Consider the following 7,805-nt stretch of genomic DNA (forward strand, 5'->3'; position numbering starts at 1 on the left):
GCTTTGGACTTTTTGGGTGGAGACATGGAGCAGGCAGCTGCAAATGCAAAAATTATGCTCAGTGGATGGAGATTCCTATCCAACCAACACAGAGAGAAAAGGTGCCACCTAGGAAGTTGTTGAAGACATTGCCCAAGTAGTGAGTGCGCAGAGAAAGCAGAATCAGATTAATGGCGGAACCTGGAGGATCCCTACACTTGGTGAATATAAGAGGATGGAAGAAAGCAATGCAGCAGCCGCCCCCCCAACTAACATACTAATCATGTTAGTAACAGTACACATGATCATCGCGACCTTTACTGGGCGCCTCCTCCTCGCCAGCCTTTTTTCCAGGTGCTCTTAGACATGCACACGAAATCCTCACAACAAACCCACAAAGGTTATTTTTATTCTCACTTGGCAGAGAAGAAAAGTGAACTTCAGAGAAGTTGCTCGGCGTGCCCAAAGTCACACAGCTTGCACACGGGGAGAGACTGAGAAGACACTGGATTTGATCGACTTCGAGGGAGCAGTTTCAGAGATGCGACAGAACAGAAACCAGGTACAGTGGCCACCACTTCCCACCCTGGGGCCACTGTTTCGGTTCCTGCTGTTCGCATTACCTGTGGACAGCCACGTTCCGAAATTAGTAAGTGGACATTCCAGAAATAAATCATTGATAAGTTATAAATTTCGTGCCATTCTGAGTTGTGTGATGAAATCTCGCACTGTCCTCTCCATCCCTCCTGGGACATAAATCACCCCCTTGTCCAGTGTGTCCACTCTGTGTACACTCCATGCCCATTAGTGGCCGTCTGGGTTATCGGATCAGCTGTCACAGCAAGCGTGGCAATGCTGCTGAAGTCCTGGCTGATGATCCTCCTCTGAGTGCTTGTGTTCAAGTGACCCTTATTTTACTTAACAATAGCCCCGAAGTGCAAGCGTGGCGATGCTGCTGAAGTCCTGGCTGATGATCCTCCTCTGACACATTGTCAGAAGGCCAGCAGCCTCACGCCGTGTCCCAGCGCCGACGTCATTCACCTCACTTCATCTCTTCGCAGAGCCTTGCATCATCTCACGTCATCCCAAGAAGGGTGAGCATAGTACAGAAAGACAGTTTGACAGAGAGATACATCCACTTATTATTATGGTATGTTGTTAGTATTGTTCTGTTTTATTTTTAGTTATTTTTATGCTTAATTTATGAATTAAACTTTATCGTAAGTGTGTATGTATAGGAAAAAAATATCTGCATAGGATTCGGTACCATCCTTGGTTTCAGGCATCCACTGGGGGTCTTGGAAGGTATCCCCGTGGATAAGGGAAAACCATGTCACAATGTTTCTTAGACGAGCAGATTCCGGAATTTGGCGGTCCCTTGTCCGCATATATTAATCTGCAACACTACGTGTGTTTTACATAGGAAAAGGGGGCCTTCCAAGGAATAGACTTGAACTCTTCCTACCCAAGGGGTGCAGAGGAATGTACGGGGGGTCGACTGCGGGGAGGAGCAGCAAGAGCTCAAGGAGACAACTCCCCTCAGGCAGGGAAGAACCAGCATTGATGCCGGAGGAGCGGCCGGAGCGGACCGAGCAGGCATTTCCCACAGAGCAGCAGCTCGTGGCCGAGCTGGGAGAACCGGGAGTCTGGCTCTGGGCCCAAAACCCACGTGTGACCTTTCAGGCCCGACAGGAGCAATTGCAAGGGCTTCGCCTGGTGAGCCTCACAGGGGAGCCCTCCCCACAGAGGACTTGGCACCGCAAAAGCTGAGGGACTTGAGGTCAAGGACTCGCCTCCCCCTCCCCCTGCAGGGGGCCTCGCGTATGCACCTCTGCACTGCGGGCGCAGGGGGGCCTCCACTGGAGGCCTCTCTATCACAGACCTTCGGCCAAGGCCCTCCTCGGGCACCTCTGCTGAGCCCCCTGAAGACACTTTTCTCCACTCCAACTCCGTAACCTCTCTCCCTAGCACCGGCTCCCAGGTCCATGAAACGGCCTTTGATTGGGGGGCTCCCTTGGCAGCGAGGCAATTTCCTCAACTGTGCTGATTCCGCCCCCCCCAACTCTCACCCAGCAGCTTTTGGGGTGGGGGAGGGAAAATACAGACCTCAAATCTCCTGGGGTGGGAGAGGGAGGGCAGAGCTTTCTCTCGTTTGGTTTCTCACTCACACCAGCTGCCACAGTGGCTAAGGGCTTGACTACGGCTTTCCCTTTAGCCTGTTGTCTGAATGGACGCCAGCAGCTCAGACCTCACTGGCTCTGCTTCATCTTGACAGTACTTATCACCAACACGAGGGACAGCTTGTTTCATGCTCCCAAACTCCTCGGAAGTGGCTGGGAGAGCAGAGTTCCAGCTTACAGGGTGTAGAAAAGGGCCCTGTAAAACATTGTACTTGGAGCCACGCAGTGGCATTTGAGTATTACGAGTATAATGGCACTAATGTCAACAGGGTGACATTTTGTGTACCCTCTCACGCTGAGCTGGAAGTCCCTCCAGGGTCCTGGAGAGGAAAAAGGCCTCATGTCCAGCCGCTCCAGAGCCTGATGCTCGCGACACAAAGCTGCAGCCTCACTGGTGCTGTAAAGGACCCTGGCCAGAACCCTCAGGCTGCTGGGCTGGGCACGGCTGGTTTGCCTTTTAGTTTAAACATCCAGAGCTAACTCCTGCGCCGGCGTCATTCATCCTTCCAGCCTAGTTAGGGTGCAGCTTGCTGCCAGTTTCCCAGGCCTTTGGCAGGGTAGAGCTGGCATGAATAATTGAAAGGTAGAAATAGTCAGGGGGCTCCTTTCAATATTTAGTTTCAGCCTCCACCTTAAAAGCAGCAATATTTAAATCATTAGGGTTTTGTTCCCTTTCCCACCTCCTGTCACACATCTGGTTGTGTGAATGAACGGTGGAGAGTAGCTTCTACCGCCCCTTGCGGACTCTCCTCCTCCGGCCAGCCCATCAGAGTCTTTGGCTTGTAGTCCAGTCATCTCCCCTTAACCGTGGGGAACACCCTCCAAGGCCCCCAGCGGATGCCTGAAACTGCAAATACTACCAAACCCTGTATATCCTGTGGTTTTTTTCCTGTACATACATACTTATGAGAAACTTTAACTTATAAATTAGACACAGATTAGTAGTTGATAGTTGGTTCACAGGGATGGGGAGCACGGCAGAGGGAAGGCAGTTAGTTAGCATTAATATGATGGCAAGGTAGGGGGGTATCAGGGGAGGGAGGGAGCAATTGGGGGGGTGGTTTTATGAACTATACAGATGTCTAATCAATATACTGTATGCTTGAACCTAATTTAAATAAGTAAATTAAAAATATATTAAAATAATAATAAAATGGAACAATTTTAGCAATATACATAATAAGTTATGTGTCTAACCGTCTTAACTCTTTTTGAACATGGAGGAGTATACATAAGTAAATACACAAATAATCAGTCCATGGCAATTCAGAAACAAAACAGCAAACAATTGGAAGAAAAAGCTTGAAACTAATTTAAATAAGTAAATTAAACATATATTAAAATAATAATAAAATGGAACAATTTTAGCAATATACATAATAAGTTATGTGTCTAACCGTCTTAACTCTTTTTGAACATGGAGGAGTATACATAAGTAAATACACAAATAATCAGTCCATGGCAATTCAGAAACAAAACAGCAAACAATTGGAAGAAAAACACAAAAAGGCCAGGAGTGTGGCCTTTGCCATCTTGGAAATTCTCTCTTCCAGAAATGGAAGGGAGCGACTACTTCTGACCGGAGGGGCTGTTCTTCTAATGCGGAGTTTTTCAGGCCAAGATAGTAGAAATTTTTCTAAATCAAACCAAACCTTCTCCAAAAACTGGTGAAGACAGGCCCTGACTAGAGCCCCAAGCATCTATGGGTGGAAAGGCCACACTGGAGGCAGTCACTGTCGATGCTGTTTTGTACTGTTTTGAGCTGATTTTTTTTTTTTTTCTTTTGAAATACGCCAATGGTAAGAGCACGGAGAAGATAATTAAGTGGAAAAAGCAAAAATTCTCAAATGATGGTCTCATCCTATTTTTTTTTTCTTTTATTGAACAGTATGAGCTTAAGGAGCTAATTATATTTATCCTGTCCTATCAAAATACTGTTGTTGTTTTTAATGTATTTTTATCCCCAGTTGTTCTTATATAGTCATAGTTAAGAAAAGAACATAAAATATGCAATACATACATATCCTGTATTCTCAGCTTTTATTTGAAAGACTTTATTTTTACTCCGTTTAGGGCTGTCATGTCATCATTTTAAGAAGCATTAGGGGTAATTAATGAAAATGGAGAGATCGGCAGAGAACAGTGTAAATAGTTCAAAGAGTATGAACCGTAAACCTAGATACAGCTATTTCAACATTAAGAACTACAAAGAGTTTATTTAGAGGGTTTATAAATCATTGGCTTATTTATTATCTACTTAAGATTTCTACATTTTAATTCAGAATTTAGAGATTCATCATGAAGGCTTCAAAATCATTATTTTCAAGCCAGAGGTATACCTTTTTCAATTTGTCCTTGATTAACTAAATAAGACTGGAAGACCATGACACATAGTTTAGGTAGAAAGATAAACAGATTTATAGTAAATTAACAGTTGTTATTTCTTTGTTTCAGGACTCCTTATCTGGTACATTTTATCATTGAAAGAAAATCCAACAAAGATGCAGTATGTCAAGGAATCCAAACCAACTAAAAAGCTATTTTTTGTCTTTCAGTCCAGTTGCTGTGAATGATCAAATCCATTAAAATAAATGCGTTTGTTTTAAAGTGGTACTGACATCATCAATTCTCATTTTTTTCCTCTTGAACGAAGATCTAAATTGTAGAGTTTTTAAATTTTTGTTCTGTTTCTTCATATTTTTATCACTCCCACCCTGCCCCAGCCCCATTCCTCTACATGGGAGTTACAAACCGAAATGTCAACAAGGGCCAGATAGGTACATACCTGTAGCTAAGCCTTGGGAGAGTAAAACAGGAAGTAATGCAGGAAGTTTCTCGTCACAGCAAGGGGATGGCAGTCCTCTGCCAGCTTCACTTGATCATGCCCACGCAGGATGCTGGCCCCCTGGTGACAGAACAGTACATGCTCTGAGAGAAGCCTCAGTCCAGATTTCTCCCCACAATCCCCTGAGAAAACAATGGCTGTCCAGGCCGACAGAACACACCTGCCGCCCAGGTTCAGGCCACATGCCATGGCTGCACACTCTACTTGGAGCTTGGAGAATTTCATTCAAGCCTTCGCAGAAAGAGAAGAAGCAAAGTCAAAACTCAAATCATGCAGTATTTGATTGATTTTCCCTTGATTTATTGATTTACTATCCTCACTTGATAAGGAGGGAAAGCTGGTGCGGGCCAAAGCTGAAACAATTGATCCAGAGGAGAAGTGAGAAGTGTGTTTTGATTGTCACTGAGGCACATGGTCCCTGCCTCCTAGGATTGTGGGTTCCCAGCAGGGGATCAACCACTGTCTAAAAGGCTATCACTCTGGTTTACCTGGGTAATGGAGTTCCGCTTGTTTTTGTTTACACAAATGTGTAATGCAAGAAACTACGTTTAGCTATATTTTCCACATCTGAAGACTAGTCACGTTTTCCTATAAATAATAGCTTTTCCAAAAATGATGCTCAGAGATGGAAAGCAAAGCACATCTGACCATTTAGTAATTTATTTTCACAATAATCTGTTACGTGAAAATCAATGATGTGTTCCATTTCTGAAATAAAAGGCTCAGAAACCTCTTTAGTTTCATTTATTTTGAGTTGGACGATATATGTTACGGCCAGTAATTACAACCTTTAAAAAAAAGCTTTTATTATAAACCATGTGATTATTCAAGTAAAAGTTCATTCATTATGACTTCTAACAGAACCCTATTGATTTTCCTTATATCATGTATACTTCTTTTTTTGTTTCTGGTACTGTCTTTTCAAGTATTCTGCTCAATTCTTTAGCCTACCTCCCTCCAAATTTGAAGAAATTATTCCATTTTGTGGGAACCACGTACCCATAGAAGAAATTTTGAATTATCATGTTCTTTCCTATGGTGCTTTTGAATATTAGTCATTAGAAATATAGTTTCAAAAAGCAGTCTGTTTGTTTATTCATGGGTTGAGGATATCTCTATTTTAGATATTGCCTTATAAGCCATTAGTATCTCAAATTTACTTATAATATTGATATTAATCATTGTAACAAAAACTCATTCTTGCAAACTCAGACCTCACCTAATATGCTGTGAACATTCTTAGTTTTTTTTTTTAACTTGTTCTTACAATTTCTGTGTTGCACATCATTGGTAAAAGTAGATATATCCTAAATAATATTTTTTAAAATTCTAAATAAAAAGCAACTATTTCAAATCAGAACATGGTTTTTATGGTATAGAAATGGCCTGGTTCATCCACCATTGAACATAGGTATATAAATAAAAAGAAAGCTAATTTAACAGTCATTTACATTTATAACAACCCCTCTCCTCCCAAAAAACATAAACCATAGCAGATTCAAAACAACACTAAGATCGTGGTATCCTTCCGCCAAATTACAAAATGCCAACTGCTTTAAGTAGGTTAGGCCATCTGCTGTAATAATAGACCCCAACATGTATAGTGGCTCAAAAGAGAGAGAATTTCATTTCTCACTTAAGTAAGGTCAAAAATGAGTGATCCTGAAGAGCAGGTGGCTCTCTTCCTAGAAGTAATACAGGGTCCCAGACTCCTTCCATCTTTTGTCTCTGCCATCTGCTCCAGCGGCTGCCAGTCACCATGTTTGTCTGAATCAAGCCTATAGAAGGGGAAAGACCATGCAGGATCACATATGGAAAGTTCATATGGGCCAGGACTGGGAGTAGCATGTAGCACATCCCCTTGGCTAGACTCAGTCACATAGCCACACCGAACTCAAGCGAGAGCTGGAAAAAATAGTCTAGATATATATCCCAGTATAAGAGAAAAATATACAAGACAAAAAAGATCTTAAATAACAGAGACACACCCAATATTCATTGTGCATAGACTGCATGATCTTTGCAAGATGTCGAATGCTCCATGAGAGATAAAATTAATAGAATACTGGATTTGTCATCAGAAAATTCAGGAATGTGCTCATTTTAATATATAAGCATCACATTTAGTAAACATTATAATAATTTTAATAAATCAGTAGTGAATAGCCTTTAGCCATATATAAAAAGAAAAGTCTGTATCGCTATAGATCATTTTCCAAAAGAAGGGCTTGTATTTTAGGTCAGATCCAAGTTTTCTTTAGGACCTCGTAATCCGTACATGAAGAGCAGACAACAATAAATTAAAGACACTGAGAATCAGTGAGAAAAAAGCTTTACCATCAGTTACATTGTTACTGTGCCAGGCACAGGGCTAAATGCTCTACCTTCATTACAGAGAGGTACCATATTTACTCCTGTTTTACAGATCAAGAAACTGAAGTCGAGAGCTGTCAATTAAGGTTACATAACCAATGAGGGCCAGAGCTCGGTTTCAAACTAAGGTCCACCTGCCTGTAGGGCTCAGGCACTTAACTACCATCCTATATTGTCTCGCAAATTAAATTCACACATGTGCTCACTCAGAGGCATAAATATTCTATTCTTAGGGGTTCTTTAGAGACACCCCATTGTTTTATTTTTTTTGATAATTCGTATCTTCATATATGTAAACCTAATTTTTTGTCATCAGAGGCCTTGAGGTTCGGAGTAGGCCAGGTGGGAACATAACCCTGTCGATAGAAGGAACAGAAGGTCAAGTGGGACCAGGAAGGTCATTACCCAAGAATTATAAAAAAAGTATT

Source organism: Pteropus alecto, unplaced genomic scaffold (assembly GCF_000325575.1).
Source record: "Pteropus alecto unplaced genomic scaffold, ASM32557v1 scaffold16, whole genome shotgun sequence".
In the NCBI taxonomy this organism is placed as follows: Eukaryota; Metazoa; Chordata; class Mammalia; order Chiroptera; family Pteropodidae; genus Pteropus; species Pteropus alecto.